Source organism: Manacus candei, unplaced genomic scaffold, assembly GCF_025592945.1.
Source record: "Manacus candei isolate 608988 ecotype Guabito, Panama unplaced genomic scaffold, ASM2559294v1 h1tg000048l, whole genome shotgun sequence".
Lineage (NCBI taxonomy): Eukaryota > Metazoa > Chordata > Aves > Passeriformes > Pipridae > Manacus > Manacus candei.
In genome coordinates this window covers 981,790-999,636 of record NW_026138096.1, presented here as the reverse complement: position 1 = coordinate 999,636, position 17,847 = coordinate 981,790, and the positions used below count along the sequence as shown (strand labels likewise).

The window sequence follows — 17,847 nt, the reverse complement described above, 5'->3', positions numbered from 1 at the left end:
CTGGAATCAATAGGACTAACCCAGCAGGCAGAGAGCAAAATCTGTACCTTAATTTCTTTTCTTACTTAAATTAAAAGGCTTATTTTCTGTATGATTTTCAAGGTCCTTGTAATCTTCTGACTTACCCTTGAATTTTTCATTTTTTTTCTGCTACTGAGCAAAGTCTTGTGTTCAAATTGGCAGCTTTGTTCTGTTTCCTCAATGAATGATTGCAGCAACTTAAAGCCTGCAATGAACACAGCAGCAGTCTAGGCAGAAAGCAAAATACCGGTAACGAATAAATGTATCATGTAATTTCTACTGCCATATTGCCCCTCCCTTACTAAAGGCCCTTTTCCACACCCTTCATCCCACAATAAATGAGGTATTTTCTTCTTATTTCTCCTTCTTCGAGGAATGCAGCTAAGGTTCAAGGTGCTTTTGGGGACAGCAATATCACAGTGGAAAGATTTTCACTTATTTCTCAAAATGACCGAGCTCATATTAAAAATATCCTCGCGTGCATCTATTTAGCCTATATTTCTATTGTTTTCTGTTCTATTTCCCCTGTTGAAGCTGGTTAAGGTACTGAAAAAGTTAGTTGAACAAGTGGAAAAGATTGAAAGTATTTCTTTAAAGTTCATCTCTGTATTCAGCCTTTGTATCTGAGTTTTGCTGACTCAGGTTTGCTCATTGAGTGGCTAAATTGAAGCTTTTCAGCTACTGATTAGTCACAGGTAAGACTTTTATACAGTTAAGTCAGCTTTCACTTACCAAAAGATTTGAAGTAAGAACTATGAGCTGTGCTTAGAAAGCAACACAGACATCTTGTGTTCAGATTAGACCCAACATCCCTGAGCTAGGCAGCTAAGTCCTTGGTGCAATATGGTAAGTACTTTGGACTGGCATCCACAGCTCTACTGCAGCTGTCAGCCAGAAGAAAAAGTTAAAAATATGTCTTAAATCTCACCTTTAAAGTGCTCATGACAGACAGAGCACCATAGACATTTTATTAATTTAGATATTTTTGTGTTTCCTTGTGCAGATAGACACAGGTGGAAATGCCCTGTCACTTCCATAGACACACCAGAAGAAAAACAACCACAACCGGTGACCTAGCTTAGTGGCAGAATTATCCACCAAGGATACTGAAGATCTATGCTCCAATTTCCTAACTCAAAATTTTTCATGTGTTGCATAAAGAAGCAGGAAGCAAGCCCGTGTGTCCCTTCACCCAAACAAATGTAAGTCTTGGGCAAGAGAATCACGCTGAGGCTTGCTTTCTTTTTGGTTCGATAACTGTTGAATTAATCCTTGAGCAGTGGCACAGCTTCCAAAGGAGGTGGGGATGATGCCAGTGCTGCAGAGTTACCCATAGATCTAATCCTCTCAAGGTGGCAGGAGCTGGAGTCCAAGGAGGAGACCATCAAGACGGTGCAGACATTGCTGACGCTTCCCCAACTTACATAAGTGCTTCTGAGAACCCAGCACAAAGCCCTGAAAATTGACTCAGAGATCATTAGGGAGCCAGCAAAGTGCCTGGTACGTGGATTGATGTTTTCTGAGAACTACTGCTAAGGAAGCAGGTGCTGCATTTGCCAGCTGCAGCTTTTCCAGATTCTGCTTTCAAGCCAGGATGAATGTTGTTCCAATAATCGAGTATGCAGGCAGCAGAGATATCTGACTAGGATGGGTCCTAACTGGAAATGATGGGCTGCATTGCTTTCTGCAAATAGTGGATCCAATGTCATCTGGGCCTATAGGCAATTTCATCTCTTGCAGGCTCCTCTGAAGTGCAGTGCAGTTAATATTGCAAATAAACTGGAATTCTGGTCACACAGCGAGAGGAATGTGTCCAACTGGCAGGGAGAATAAATACTTCTCCAAACAGGCATTAATCAGTTAACATTACCCTAAAACAAACATTGAGAAAGCAGAGCACTTTAGCAATTAAAGGTCCAAATTTGCAAAATTAATTAGTGTTTCCCACAGCATAGTGCTCTACTTATGAACAGCTCTATTGTAAATGTATGATGCTCTAATATGAAAAGAGAGCATTCTTATGTTAATTATCTAATTAACTAATCTGGGCACAATTAGCAGCTGAAACAGCACAGCATTACACTCTCTTCCTTCTTCCCTTCCGGATTCAAAATTGCCTTTAAATATGTACTTTCAAGTGGCAGGGGACCCTGGTGACAGGGCTTGCTACCACATTAACCAGACCTTGGTGCCAGCAGAAGTTCCAATGACTGGGCACTGAAACAGGAGAGGTAGTAATATCTTTGGCACATTACTTAGGAAGGGTAAAGTCAGCTATTTAATCTCACCCCTAAAGCTAGCCAGCCCTCCAGGGAAGCCGTCCTTGTCACTTCACAGAAAGTCAGCATGAACTTCTCAAGAATACAGTTGTCTGTTTCTCTGTCCCTTTGGAAATCCAACATCACTTCACCAGACCTCCCTGACAGTGGTGTTTTCCAAAGGATGGCTCAGTGGCTATTTTAGAGCTCTGAAAATAGAGAGTCTCATTCATTTCTACTTTGCTGCCAGAGTAGCTATTGACTTCACTAAAGTTTACTGTGTCATGAGGAGAACTAGAGAACTCCGTGCAGACTTCTGACAAAAACTTACCAGGGAGAAGAACATTTGCTGAAACAGTCTAAATCAGCCTCAGAGGATGGCTTAGATAATGTCTCAAAGTCCTGCCTAAGCTTCCATCACAGTGATCCTAAAACAGGTATAGAAATATAAAGTAAAATATTTATTTCAATATTTTCATGTCTGTACATTTCTGTATTTGCATTAAATGGCATTTTTAATGTAGGAAACTGGTTCTATGTTTGGTAATTAAAAAGGGCAGAAAAAGGTAACATAACCTGAGACTAACAAGTTCTATACTGAATTGTACAAAATGTTGATCAATTTAAAGTATTTTTGCTTTATCTTCCTTTCGGGAGTTTTTTGCTTTTAGAGTTCTATTTGCTTGTTAGTTGAGGATTTTCCATTAAAGAAAGAGTTTGGGTAGATCTACCGTAATATTTTGCCTCTCCTACTTTTTCAGTGGTCTCTGAGAAGGCAGTAGTAGTCACACACCTTTGTCTATGCAGCGCAAGGCTGTTTTTGAGACAATGTTGGTCTACTCTGAGAATTACAGTAGACCACAAATAGAATTACAAAATAACTTATGTTGGAAAGAACTGGAGTAGTTCATCTAATCCAATACCACCAAGATCAGTTGCACTAAAACGCCTTACGCTGGACTTGTCCTCTTGAGTTCTGAGCATCTCCAAGGATGGAGGCTCTGGCACCTCTACCAGCCAATCTGTTCCACCTTTTCCTGCTCTTAAAGTGAAAAAATTTCTTAATAGCTAACTGGAACTTCCCATCTTCCAGGCCGTGTGTGTTGCCTTTTGCCTTTTCACTGTGCATCTCTCATAAGAGCTGGATTCATCTTCTCTACAGCCTCACAATAGGTAGCTGCAGGCAGCCAGGAGACCTCCTTTCAGCTGTTCCTTCTCTGGGCTAAAATAAACCAGCTGCCTCAGCTTCTCCTTCTACATCACTTGCTTCAGTCCAACCCCCATTCTGATGGCCCCTCCACTGGACTTGCTCCAGGTGGTTGGTGTTTTTCTTGTGCTGAGAAAGACAGAACTGGATTCAGTGCTCCAACTGACCTCTGCCCAGTGCCAAGTTACAGGGAGTGATCACATCCTATGGGCCGCTGGCTGCACTTCTGCCGTGCAGCTTCACAGAGATGCTCTGGGTTTAGAAGGTTACGATGCAGCGCTTTGGTGGACAGGTTCTGAGAAATCTGAGCTAGTATTGATGTTGGCCTGGCCTTCACAAAGCAGGAGTGTAGTAGGTCCGCTCCAGATGCCCCTCCAGTTTTAGTTGGCAGGCAGGTCTGTGCAGCTCCTCAGTGGGCTGCACCCAGGCACCCACAGGCACTCACCTCCAGCACAGGACCCAGTCCCTGCACACAAGAGCCCAGAAAGTTGATCTATATGGACTAGCACAGACTTTGTCCAAAGTCTGAGCACTCCAGACTGATCCCTGCTTCATCCCAGGGGCAACAGCATACCCCACACGAATAAATCCCATGGGGAGAAAGAATGAATCATTCCAGCAGAAGCATTGCACTAAGGAAACTCTTAGCCAGTTGAAAGCTGCCTTGCTTGCCCTCAGGTCCAAGGAGAGGCACTTGCATTTGTCCGTACTCTGAATAGTCATAACCAGAGCCTGAGACTAAGCAGCCCATGTGCAATGCAGGGGGGAGGGGAAAAAGGCTAAACAAGGAAAAAAAAATAGAGAGAAGACTATTCCCAGACACCGCCACTAGGTCAGGCATCCCCCGGCATGTATTGTGTAAGTCAGCTCTTATTTAAAGCTCTCTCTTACTTCATACATTAACTTGTTCATAGAGGGTAATCCTATGAACGATGTTCTTCTGGCATAACAGCTAACCTAGGAAAGGACTTACCACATTACATTTCCTTGTGGAAGGAGGCTGATTCTTCCAGGACCTTAAAATATGGTGCTGGGCACCTATTTTATTTTATTAATAACTTTCGTCAAAGTGAACCATCATCCTTGACTCTTAAAAAATTACTTATGAATTAACCACACAAATAATTGCATCTAATGACCTTTATAAGCAAAAAAAACCAACCAAACAAACAAAAAAACCCCAACAAAACTATATAAATATGTAAATCATATAAAGTTCCACCATATCAAGAATTAACCATAACTGACTAATAGGATGACAAAGAGAACTGCCTGCCTTTACTGTGGAATAAATCAGCACACTTAATATATGTTACCAAATGCTACCACATTTCTATGTGTTATATTTGAGCCTTGTTTGATTTGTATAAGTCCATAAGAACCCTTCTGAAGCTCTCCAGCTGCCTCAGAATGTACCATGAGATATTCTGGATACCCTTACTACACTACTTCTAAAGCAAAATATTTGGGTTTGTAGAGCCTTCTTTTACAAAGTACAATGAACCTAGACACCTGCCAGGTCTCTAGTCAAATAAAGAAGTCAAAACCTCAGATCCTGACTCTTTTAGAACACACCTGGGCTCAAATGTTCATTGTAGCCTCCAAACACCACGTGAATAATTGTCCTACTTACTCATAAGAAATTACTGTACCAAGAATCCCAGAGAACACTTTATAATATGCCTTCATTTCAGGAAAATTCTCTCCTCTTTTGGGGAAACACAGCAATCGCTGCTTTAGGGGCACAACCCCCAAATTTCGGGGGTCATATCTACAAGAATTTGCCAAACCAAGCTTCAAAGACAATGGCACTAGAATACAGCTGTATGCCTTAGTATGGATTTTACCACTGTATAGAGCCTCTTGAACTCCACTAAGGAGTTATAAGGACACCATGACGTCCAGTAAGGCATCTGTTTATGGATAGAAAGCCTGTTTCTAGTCTAGAAATGGTCATTTCAAAATTTCTTCTTTATCCATGCAATTGCAGAAAATATGTAGAAAAAAAGCACCCTGTGACTTACATTACAAATTCCTATTAAGCAACAATCTTTGAATTTTGCTATGCTGAGTGCAAACTTTTATCATCAAACCAGTGGAAAAGTGTTTATCATATATACACAAGGGACATTCGTGACCTGCTTATGGATATCCCACTAGCTGGAAAAAAAGACAACATGCAGCATTAATCAAACATACAGTTTTCTGGTTTATTTCTTGAGCACGAGACTTGACTTGATGTTTTTTTGGTAAAGATCTTCTTTGAAATAAGTCATGAAAGTACTGGAATTCATCCTCTTTTGGGACATCTAAGTGAATGTTTCCAAATTCCTTATGTTAACACATCCATAGAATTTGTTACAAATATTACCAGTTGGTGCCAGAAAGTTTATAACAAGATGCTGGCTGGCTACCAAACCACTAACCCTCTAGGACTGGCTTAGGGACAATTCAGTATATTATTTAATGGAAGAGAGTATACGGCCTATGAAGGTCTGGAAGACTTATTTCACAACGTGGCTTGCTTACTCAGTGATCTCGCTTGGCAGCTCCCTACTCAGAGTGGGACCCCACCCAGGCCAGCTATGCTGAGCCCAGACTGTCATCTGAGCCATTGACCCTCCTATTTGGCTCAGATTGTCTCAAATTGCATTCAGACTCTCCATTTTGAAATAAAGGCAAACGATGTGCACAGAGTGCTGATGTCCTGCTCCCATTCAGCAAACAATTATAAAGGCTGAATTTAGTGGTAAAGCTGAACTTCTGGTAATGCTCACTGATACTTTATTTTAGGGTTTGGGTACTTCTCCTTTTTCCTGAGAGGAAGATCAATACCACACTTTCCTCTTCCATACTGTCTTTAATGCCAAAATACTTCCCAGTTTAAACATATGTTTACAGTAATTTTTTTTAATATGTTCCTGAGCCATGGGAATAACAGAAGCATTGTGGTGTAATGTGCAGAGCATCAGTGCTTTTAAATTGAAGCTGGGAAGCAGTGAATATTGCCTTTACCTGGAACTACAAAGGTAGTTAAAATAACTGGAACATCAGGTTAATTAAAAATCCTCTCTGACCTAGGAAGCTTGTTACTGAGTCCAAATGATCAGATCCCTCTTTTAAGATCATCCACATAAAGAATTTTTTTTTATAAAAAGACACCAGTATTTTTCAAATTTAAGGAAAAAAAAAGTGTGCAGATTCTTGCAAGATGCTTCTGGACTCAAAGAATCTGTGCATACAGATTCTTCATGCAAGCTAACAATTGGGTTTTTTTTGTAGAATTCTGTTTCCTTGAACTATTACCCCTCCTCTCCATCTCCCCAAGTGTTCTCCTTTGATTTAAGATTAAAACTGAGTTAGTTTTGGGATTATCTTACAGCACAGAACAAAACCAGTATCAAGGACCTAATAGGAGGCTTTTATTGATGAGTTATCATGTAATCACCATAAAGAGGCTGTGCATCCTGCCTTTTCCTCCAACCTTTGAATGTTGATGTATCTTTGGCTTCTCAGAGGTTTAATGGAACTTTAAAAATTATCCTCTTAATTTTTCTTTAATATCTGCCATATGCTTGTGCCCAGGACTCTCCTGATTGACAACACCTGCAAGCCTAAATGAAGACTTTCTAGAAATCTTCAGATTTGAGACATAAGTCAGGGACATCGTGGACCAAAATGAGCAAAATTACTACCAAGACCTCAACGTACCTAGCATTCAACACGGCAACCTTCAGCAACCAGAGGGGAGAAAATTCAGCTCTCCTCCTTCAGCAATCCACATTCAGAGTAGTCACCTGCCTCTTTTGTCTCTGCTGTTAAATCAAATTTACTGTTATTCTTCTAGTATAGATGCTACTGGAATAACTAACTTTAATATACACATGCTCTCAAGAGTTGTTCACCACTAAATCTTTTTTGTCCCTATTTCACTAACTGAAATCTGTGAAATAGAAATGAACCAACACTTGTACAACAGATTAAGTCATCCATGGATTTGTGTTCTGCTTTGCTGGTGTTTAAGCCATATTTTGATATTAGTATTTTGGAATCAAAATAAGGCAATAAGCAAGACTGAATATATTTCAGCTCATCTTAGAGCAGCGACTCTCAGTCCCTAACAATGCGGGCTAATACCTCTTAGAGAAGAAGAGAAGCCTCAGAAACACTGCTCCCACCTTGTTCATCTCCACTGTTGAATGCTTTCTCCATTCTGATAGCCATGGGAGAAGAGTGGTGTTTATTTTATGTCAGTAGGAACATGGAGATGAGATAGGGTAGATGGGAAAGGGTCAAAAGGCAATATCTGCTTGCATGGTGACAGCTATCTGATTGATTTGATTAATCCCCTTCCTCATGCCTGGGCAATGGTCAGCTGAACCGTTGCAAGCAGCTGAATTTGTGCAACCATGCCAGAACTGCAGAAAAGTCTGCTTTTCCTCTTTGTGCAGTTGTCCAGGCCCATCAGCTCAGGTGAGGCCATTTTTAGACCTAAATTTGAGAAGCTGGTTTATGAGGGAGAAAAGATTTCTGCAGTTAGAAATAGCACAGAGATCAGGGTAATCATGCCTGGGAGAGAGGCAGGTTCTGAATACAGACATCATGAGCAAGCTTGGCTCAACAGGTGCTGCAACCACCCACTGGAAGATATTTGCAGGATTCAGCAGTGGACCAGGCCAGCTTTGGTGGAGCTTGTTCTCAGGATAACAGGAGGGAGAACAAAGCAAACCAAAGTGTTTGGCTCTACAGAAGCCAAGGGACTACAGATGGGGCAGAACAAGAGCACTGACATGGGTGTAGAAAACCAGCAGAATGGAGTCAGAAGTATTACACCAAGTAGGAAGGGGCAGGTCGACATCACGTGAAATGCGGAAGATGCTAACTCTGAAAGTCACAGTGCATGTCTGGCTGTGGCAAGAGTGCTTTCAAGGCACTGGCTTCAGGGATGTTCTTTAAGTCCACTCTTATGCAATGGACATTTATACCCTATTCAAATATTCCTTCCTCATTGTCTACTTAAAATCCGCTGGTTTTTCCCTAACAGACAGGAAAAATTGGAAAATATTCTTCTGGTGTGAATCCAGCAATCTTATACTTTCTCCAGCTATTTTACTTTCTCAAGCTATTTTGATAATGAGGAAACAGCAGTAGGGACGTGCCTGTGACAAGTACTGCCTCACGTGATGCAGGGCACACAGGCTGCACAAGGCTGTGCCTACAACATTTTTTTCCCACTTTTTTGGTCCTGATGCCTTGTAAATCTGCATCTGAGAGAAACAGATGAAGTACTGCTATAAAAACATCTCTTAGTACCAGAGTGATACAGAAATCAGTGGAACACCTATTTTTCTTCTCATTCTTTCCATTTTTATGTCCAATACAAAATAAAGAAAATTTTTAAAATACCTTTGAAATTAATGAGGTTTTTCTTATCCAGTTCAGCCTGGAAACAGTTAAATTGATATTTATCCAATTCATCCTGACTCTGCAGACTACCATCACCCAAAGAAAACTTTTCCTTATATAAGAGGGGAAGTTTATGTAGCTGCAGTCTTGGATTACATTGATTCAGTCCTGAGGCAATACAGATGCCAATTATATGATACACATACCATACATCTTAAATTCTCTGTAAAACAATCCCTGAAAAATAATTGCTACTGTCATTCTAGTCAGGCCCTGAAAATACAGCCAGCACACCTCCTTGCCTATGGGTACAAAACTAAACTTTTTGCATGTTTGGTAGCAGGTTCATTCTTCTGTGTATATCAGCTGTGGTACAGCAATGGATTTACCCAGGTCTGTAAAAATACTTTAATTCCTTTGCTAAGTACCAGTCACCCTACATGCTTCCATGTTACCTGAAGCGTTAAAGCAAGTTCTCATCTTCCTCCTCCTCCTCTCTTTACATCAGGGTTTCATTTGACCCTCTGGGTTTTCACTAAATTTTTTGTCATCAGTAAGTGCCAATTAATCTTATACAAAGAGCTAAACAAATAAAACCTTTAATTTCACTATAAAATAACAGGAATTTTTTTAAATCCAAATAATTTTCATAAAAGCAGAAAAATTTTTGTCCTTCAGTCTGTAGGGTCTGATCATTAAATGACTAACCAAGGCAATTGCAGTTGGGTGAGGCTTTTTTTTACAATATGACCAAAGAGGTTTTTCAAACTTTGCTATCCAACTGCAGATGACTTACCAGTTTTAAAAAGTACCATTTTGCCTCACCTATTAATTGTGTAGGCAAATCTGCATGATATTTTATTTAATTCACGTTCACATTAATGTCATCCTTGCCACCTGGATGTCACCAGTCTATATGCCTGTACCCCTCCCCAAGGCAGCATCATAGCCTCTTCTACTATGCCAAGAGAACATAATCACTAACCAGAATTTCAGCTTTTCCATGTGATTTAGCTCCCAACAAACTTTAATTAAATAGCATTCTTCATAGAACTGTCTCTAAATATCTAAGTCTTCGTATAATCATCATAAGGAGTGGTAGCCTACAAACTCCTTCATGTTAGAAAAAAAAATATTAGTAGAGCACTAAACCCACCCAAATGAAATTAGCAGACACATGAGAAAAAAATTATGTACAGCCATAATCAATTCTCTTCCATTGTTTTCTAAAGACAACAGTCAAAATATACACATTAATGAACTCAAAAAGACTTTGAACGTTTCCAAAACATTACTCTGAAAGCTTACTTCTCATTTTAACTTAAGACCAATACTGATAACTAGCTGTAAAACCACCCTATTCTAATGAAAATTTCTCCAACTTCCCCACCCAGTAGCAGGGACTCTAACTTTGTTAAAGTCATCTCAGATGTAAACTTCTACAAACCAGGAACCTGACCATGCCTGAGGAATAAATGCAGGACCGGACAGCACATCTCCACAGCCACCAGCGTGGATCCCACAAACAGAGACCCTAGGAGGTGTATGACCATGGAACACATCTTCTCCCCTCACTGAAACCAAGTGATCACTGTTCCCCAGAGCAAACTCAGAAGTAAAACAATACAGGACACTAACATTCAGATACCAATAGGAGAACACTTTTGGTCTCTTAATACTGTTGCTCAAGAGAGACATCATCATTCAGCACAGGCCTGGAAATAAAAATTCATTGTTCTACTGGCTACTTGAAAAGCATGGATTCACTAGAGCTACAAGGTTTATATCACATTATAACTTTCCTTGCTGCCTACCACACACTCATGATTGCTTTTTACCATGGACAACCCTGATTCTCTATTGCCAGCCTCAATATATCTTCTTAGTGATTGCTGAAACAATGGTAGCCTCACCTGAAAATTACACTGACTACAGAAGACAGGTTGAAGTTTGATTTAAGCACACCTTTATGCAAATAACTACCTACAAGAGAGGCAAAGAAGACATCGACATTAGTAAAGCTTCCTGTACTATGGCTCTGAATAAAAGTCATGGGCATAATATACTGAAAAAAAAATTGGGAACTTTGAAAAAAGAAATCACTTAATTTAAAGCTTCATGATATTAATGAGCAAGGGTTTTTTTATTGCATTCAGGGTAAGAGAACTTTTACAGTCTTTGAAAAGTAAGAAGTTATTTTCAGAGGAACACCTGACTCCATAATCTCCTTCACCAGAAGAAAATATATTTGCTAAGTGTTTATGCAAAAAGGAAGGTAACAGTAACAGAGTTGGATAAAAGGGATCATCAACACATAATAGGCTTTCTGAAAAAAGTCCATCCTACTGTTACACACAGGATAACTGATCTGGAAAATATTGTAGGATAAAACTCAAAGGTAAGTCCATGCTAGGCAACTGAAGAAATAACACAGAGTGAAAAACACCAACAGAAAACAGAGCTATATTCCAAAGCAGTCTGTTAAAAACGACACAAGCTCATTCACACTTTGAAATCTAATCATTTGGTTCATTCCCTCTGTTCTATTTCAGCCAGGATATCTGTAAGACGTTTACCCACCGTTAAATTGGTAGCCTTCTTTAAGCAAAATTGATCATTGTCATGACTACTACTTTTCCTTTATCATTCAGGGAACAAGTAATTTCAAACTGTATTAGGGTAGGCTTTCTGATTTGAATTTTATTTTCTGGTTCTCTTTGCTCTTCATCTGCTGTCATGTCTTTTCCTGGGGATATATTTTGCCACTTGGGAAATTCTGAGAAGATAAAACACTGTGTGATTCAAAATTCTTAACTGTCCAAAGCATGTGTGTTTGCATTTGTGGAGGTTCTGTATTTATTCTCTGTCTCCCTGGAAAAGCTCCTAGCTTTTTCTTTCTAGCTCATCTCTGGCACCTCATTTGTAACATGCTACAGGCTTCCAAAGAGAGATGCAACACAAAAAGAAAAAGGGAGAAGGAAAATGCTGAGTTCATCACCATAAATTATTGATGTTTCTTCTACTTAACTTACTCATCAGGATTCATTGTTAATGAGGTGTGGATTTTAGTTTTAAATTTGCCATGAAACCAGATGATCTTTAAGATTGCTTCCAACCCAAAACATTCTGTGATTCTGTGTAGCACTGCAGGCATTCAATTTGAAGCACTGCATTAAAGAAGATTTCTCCCACTGTGTGTCTCTGGTTCCATTTTCTGCAGTAGGTCTCTGCAACTGTGACTTGGCAAGCACTGGTGGTATTTATCCACAGCACAGAATGCAATAGGAAATAGAAAGACAGGAGGAAGATTTTTATTATGTAACTGATCAAATACAGAAACAGATGCTGTTCAATTGCTCTGGAATTAGTTGATTTATTTAAAGGGTTAATTGACTCATTGTATTCCTATAGGGTAAACTGGAATTCAGATGAACTGCAGTGATCCAGTGTCTGGGAGCAGCAGGAAATCTGCCAGCATATATTACTGAATTTCCATCTTCCAGTTTGCAACTACTTTAAATTAGGGTCAGATGCTACTGCTATTGTTGTTCCTGATGCTAGGCTAACACTGTCTTTAACAGAAACTGTCTTGTAGGCTGGGGTCGGTCCTGGGATATTCTCAGTTAGACCAAATGAAAACTGGGAGGGAGGTGGGAGTGAGCTGTTTGGGGTTTACCCCAGAGGAAGTTCCCAACAAAGCATGCTAAAAAAATAAAATGGGAATAAAAAATTGATTCGCTTTAGGGTTTTTCCAGAGAGCTTCAGCAGAGGAACTATCTGAACTGAAAGCAGTGGAACTATCTGAACTGAAAGCAGTGGAAGCTTTATCAATGGCTGTAGCAGGATCAGTCATAAACCAGTGCAGCATTGCCTTGAAAACTCCACTTGGACAGTTGGTGCCACGAGGCTCCACAGGATTGAGTGTCACTTTCAGGGATCCACGTGGCCCCTACATAACTCCTGATGTAGGTATTGGCCCCAGACAACTGCACAGGAAGAACTGTCCAAGGCTGAGAGGTTGAATTCTAAAATCCTGGTTCACCATCTACTACCCCGGGACCTTGGGAAACCTGCACTATCTGACTGTGGTACAGTTCTTTATCTGTACATTAATACTAGCAGGTCACTGCCCTAAAGATCTGTTGGAGAGATAAATACATTGTAGCTTATACAATGAGCACAAGATCAAATGAGTAGCTAAGACAGGCAGCCATGAACATCCTGGGGGTTTTTCATTCTAAATTAGGCAAACTAGCAATTAAAGTGGCCTTTTTCTGATACACAGTAAAAAGCAATAGAGAAAAAAAAGCCACTTAAAGAGCTGCTCCTAAAAATATAAAATGTATTTTAATTATGAGGGGAATTAATTTTAGATTGACTGAGGAAAATCTCGTGGGGCATCCAGCCAACTCATCCATCTCCTATCACCAGAGAATTTCAGCTTTCCAAACAGACCTGTAACATACCACTTCTTGGGATCTTCTCTGAATACCGAGCTTATTATCTTTTGACTCCTTCGTTATCTGTCACTGACATAAAATGCAGCATATACTCCTAAGGAAATTAAACACTGAAGAAAAAAAATGTATTAGGCTATCTAATCACCCTTCCCCTCCCCTTTCCAGGGCTTTTCCCTGCTGTATCATCTTTGCCCTTCAGCCACACACAAAACCTTGTCAGCTCTACCACTGCTCTTTCTCTTTCTGTCCCCCCATTTCCTGCCACTTTGTTCCTGAATTTAAAATATGTAGCAACATCTGAATGCAGGTGTCTGGGACAGAGTCAGATGCATGGGGACACGATGCTATTCAGACAATGTATGGTCACCATTAGCCAACAGGGCTGAGTGTTCTTTGTCTTGGTCTCCAGAAGGCTGATTAAACTCATAGTCCAGGCTAACAAAAAACCCACGTATGGCTCCTTGGTGCTCTGTCCCAGTGCCAGTGTCAGCACCGAGGTGCAGGCAGTGCCTGGCCTCGCTCAGAGCAGTGGGACCTTGTGCTTATAGCAATGGAGAGCTTTTGGAGAGTGAGATGTACCCCTGATTTTACCACTGGTCTGGAAGGTGCCTTTGAGCAACTCTACCTACCCCAGTATCTTATCCTCTGAGAGGAGATGCCCTTTATCAGCAACCACTGCATGAAGTTCTCACTGCTGATAGCAGTGGTAACACCCATAGTACAAAACGTTCCAGTCCAGTCCTGGTAACTTCATGTCTGTAAAATGCCCTTATCCACCTTAGTTTCCTCTTATTTTCCACAGTACCAGTATTTGCATTACTTGTTTCAAATCAGGCATCTCCCTGTATTCTAAACCACCTCAAACTCTACTGCTGCCTTCACCTGCACACCCACCTCCTGCTGCTTCACCAGCTGCTTCATGAGTAGCACTGCTCCAACAACCACCAGATTCATGGGCAGAAAGTTCACTTATTTTTGCTTTTGTAATACATATGACAGTTCATATCTTCCAGTGGCATGATCCCACAACACTTGCCTCCTGTGGCTGCACCCCTTCACCATATTGCACTGTCCCCAGGGACTTCTCCACACTCTTTAGATATTGTATAGTGCCCTGTGCTGATGTGACAGTGCTGTCTAATGGAAAATGAATTGAAAAATGTGAATTTTGAGATTTTTTGAACAGCAGTCTGGAAGAATTTAAACTATTTTTTATTTAGAGTATTTTTTAAAATATATTAAAAATTTCAGCAACTGCAAATAGCAACAGCAGTAGGAAAAATGAAAAAAATCAAAACCATTAGCATACTTACTAACTAAAATTAAAATATTTTAAAATAGTGCTGTGAAGAGCATAGAGGATTTTCCTTTACTGGAAAAGAGGATTGGATTTTAGAACAAAAAAAAAGCATATGAAAAAGAAAACAAAATCTATGAAATCAAAGAAAAGGAACTAGGACAAAAATGCACCAAGAAACAGAACTTTAAATACCTTCCAAAAATTGCACCAAATGACCTTCCAAAATTTGAAATAAACTTGACCCACTCCAGCTGTGGGATAGCTGTTGACTCCTGCCAGCTGATCTGGCCCAGAATATCTCAGCTTTCTCATAAAATTATAACCAGAGTAGAAAAGGACAGTTTATTCAGTTCTCCTGAATAACACAAGAAATCTTTCACAGGGATCATAAGAAACTGTATCTAAAAACATGAGATGTAGAAAGTGCAAAATAGTGGATGGGAACCTGCACTTCTCTTCTTTTCCAACACAGGGCTGCTGAGGTGCCTCACAGCCCAAAAATCAAAGCCCTACATTTTGCTCACGTCCTATTCAGCAAACTTTGCTTCCAGTGCCCGGCTCAAACTGGGACAAGATCCACATCAGCTGAGCCACTGAAAATAAGCTTTGGGCTCTCACATCTTGCTGATGCGAGTAAGTTGAAAAATATATGGGATATTTGGGAACAGTTTTTATGGATATCCTTGTCTTGATTAAATGAATATTTTTGTTAATATATTAATTATTTATTAATTATTTAGAAACTGAAGGTTTAGGGCACAGTTATGCAGTGATTGATTAGGTTAAAAAAACTTTGCTCTGTGGTTGGGATGGCTTATAAATTCTCATTTCAAGGTCCTTTGTTTTTTATTTTATTTTTTGAATAAATCACTGTTTGCAGGGATTCTATTCAAAGTAGAGTAAAAAAACTTTTTTTGTTGACATGCATAGCCAATCCCAAATTCTTCTGCTTTTAAATACTTTTTAATTATTTGTGTTTCTGCTCAGAGTTGTTGTCCAGTCTGCTAAGATCTGCTGATCCTCTCTTGAGAGTATTTTAATTTATTAATGTGAAGAGATGTTGTAAATTCACAGTTAGTGATTATTAATTTCCTTTTGTTCCAGACACTTCTGCCTAGGGTTTCTCATTTGAAGATTTTTTTTTTAATCCCTGTTCATCTCATAGTATCAAGCTGCTGTCTTTGCCATGCAAGGACAGCTGTCAAAACAGACAAATCTTGCTATAAGGATCTTGCTATAAGGGGGCACAGAGCTTATGCTTGAGGTGGTACTCATAGAACTGACAAACTTCAACACAGTTCCCTTGAAAGAGAACATGCACCAAAAAAAAGTAGATTGAGCTGTATGATATTGGCTGGTTATCCAAAATGTATAAATATTGATGTAATGGGCTGAGCAATATGAAGGGAAACTGTGATCAGAAACCCAGAAATTCACAGAAAGCTGCTTTAGAGCCGAAATCCTACTTAGGTAATGAATATGCTGCCATTATACCCTTCTGTTTTCACTCTCATTCAGTTATCCCCGACTATCAACCAAAATAAACGGCACACTTCTTGTGAAATCACATCTACATTAACTTAATTTTTTTTCACTATTTTCAAATTGTCTTATATACATTAGAGCTCTTTAATTAGACATGCAAACAACACGGCAACAGATCAAACTGTTGGATTGGTTCTGAGATTCCTGCTGCTTATGTCAGTGTCATTTTCATTTCCTCAAACTCCTTTTTGCAATTTTATTTTTGGATTAACTTTCTGAGGCTCCCTGCTACCAAAGCATTCATCCTTAACACTACTTCCCAAGTGAAATAAATTTAGGGTGATACTGCAGGGTATACTTAGGGTAATACAGAAAAAAAATCTGTAAAACTATTCATTTCTTTCACAAAAAATATGCATTAAAAGCCTGCTCAGTTCTCAAAACGGCAAACTATGGTTAAAAACATATTGTTTCTACATTGGCCCAGATGACAGGGGGGAAAAGAAGAAGGAAAGCAAAGAACCAGAAATTAAAATTTACTAGCCAGTAGCATTTCTATTTTAGACAATATAGTACTATAAAAAAAAAAAAACCCCAAACAATTCTCAAAAACATAACTTCCAAGCTGAAAAGTTTCAAAACAAAAACACAGTTACATCCCCTTCTACCCAGCCAGTTTTTGCCCTTTGCTCATTATCAGCTTCTACCATTCTGTGTCCACCTTAAATTGCAAAATGCCAACAGTAGAGATTTGCTTTGTCCTGATTGTTCTTAAACACAATGTCAAATATAAAAATATATAGCAATAACAGCTTGCTGGTCATGGACGTTATGACAAGGTAACTCACCTAGCTGATATCAGTAAAGCTTTCAATACAGTCTCTCACAGGATCCTTCTGCACAAAATATCCAGCACACAGCTGGATAAACATATCATGTGGTGGGTGAGCAATTGGCTCATGGGTCGAGCACAGAGGGTAATAGGGAATGGGGTAACATCACACTGGCCATCTGCCACTAGTGGGGTTCCACAGGGCTCCATCTTGGGCCCTGTGCTCTTCAACATCTTCATAAATAACATGGACACAGATCTGGAAGGGATACTAAGCAAGTCTGCAGACAACACAAAACTGGGAGGAGCTGTTGACTCCCTTGAAGGCAGAAAGGCCCTGCAAAGTGCTGGATTCTGCACCTGGGATGGGGCAACCACGGATATTCATATGGACTGGGGAATAAGATGCTGGATAGTAGTGCCATGGAAAGGTACTTGAGGGTCCTGGTCAACAGCAAGTTGAATATGAGTCAGCATACTGGCACAGTGGCAATATTGGAATATTGGCAATTGGAATATCGGTAGCCAGGAGGGCCAACCATGTCCTGGGGGGCATCAGGCAAAACATCGCCAGCTGGTTGAGGGAGGGGATTATCCTGCTCTGCTCTGCTCTGCACTGGGGTGGCCTCACCTTGAATACTGTGTGCAGTTTTGGGTGCCACAATATAAGAAAGATATTAAGCTGTTAGAGATTGTCCAAAGGAGGGCAACGAAGATGGAGAAGGGCCTCGAGGGGAAGCCATGTGAGGAGGGGCTGGGGTCACTTGATCTGTTCAGCCTGGAGAAGAGGAGACTGAGGGGAGACCTCTTTGCAGTTACAACTTCCTCATGAGGGGAAGAGGAGGGACAGGCACTGATCTCTTCTCTGTGGTGACCAG

At 40.1% G+C, this 17,847-nt stretch overlaps 1 long non-coding RNA gene across 1 annotated transcript in view; it reads right to left on the bottom strand.

Moving 5' to 3' along the window:
- Nucleotides 1-17,019, bottom strand: part of LOC127476076 (uncharacterized) — a 203,157-nt gene extending 186,138 nt beyond the window's left edge. The window contains exon 1 of the long non-coding RNA XR_007906466.1: nucleotides 16,986-17,019. This is a non-coding gene — a long non-coding RNA (uncharacterized LOC127476076). The remainder of the gene's footprint in view (nucleotides 1-16,985) is intronic.
- Nucleotides 17,020-17,847: the final 828 nt, after the last annotated feature.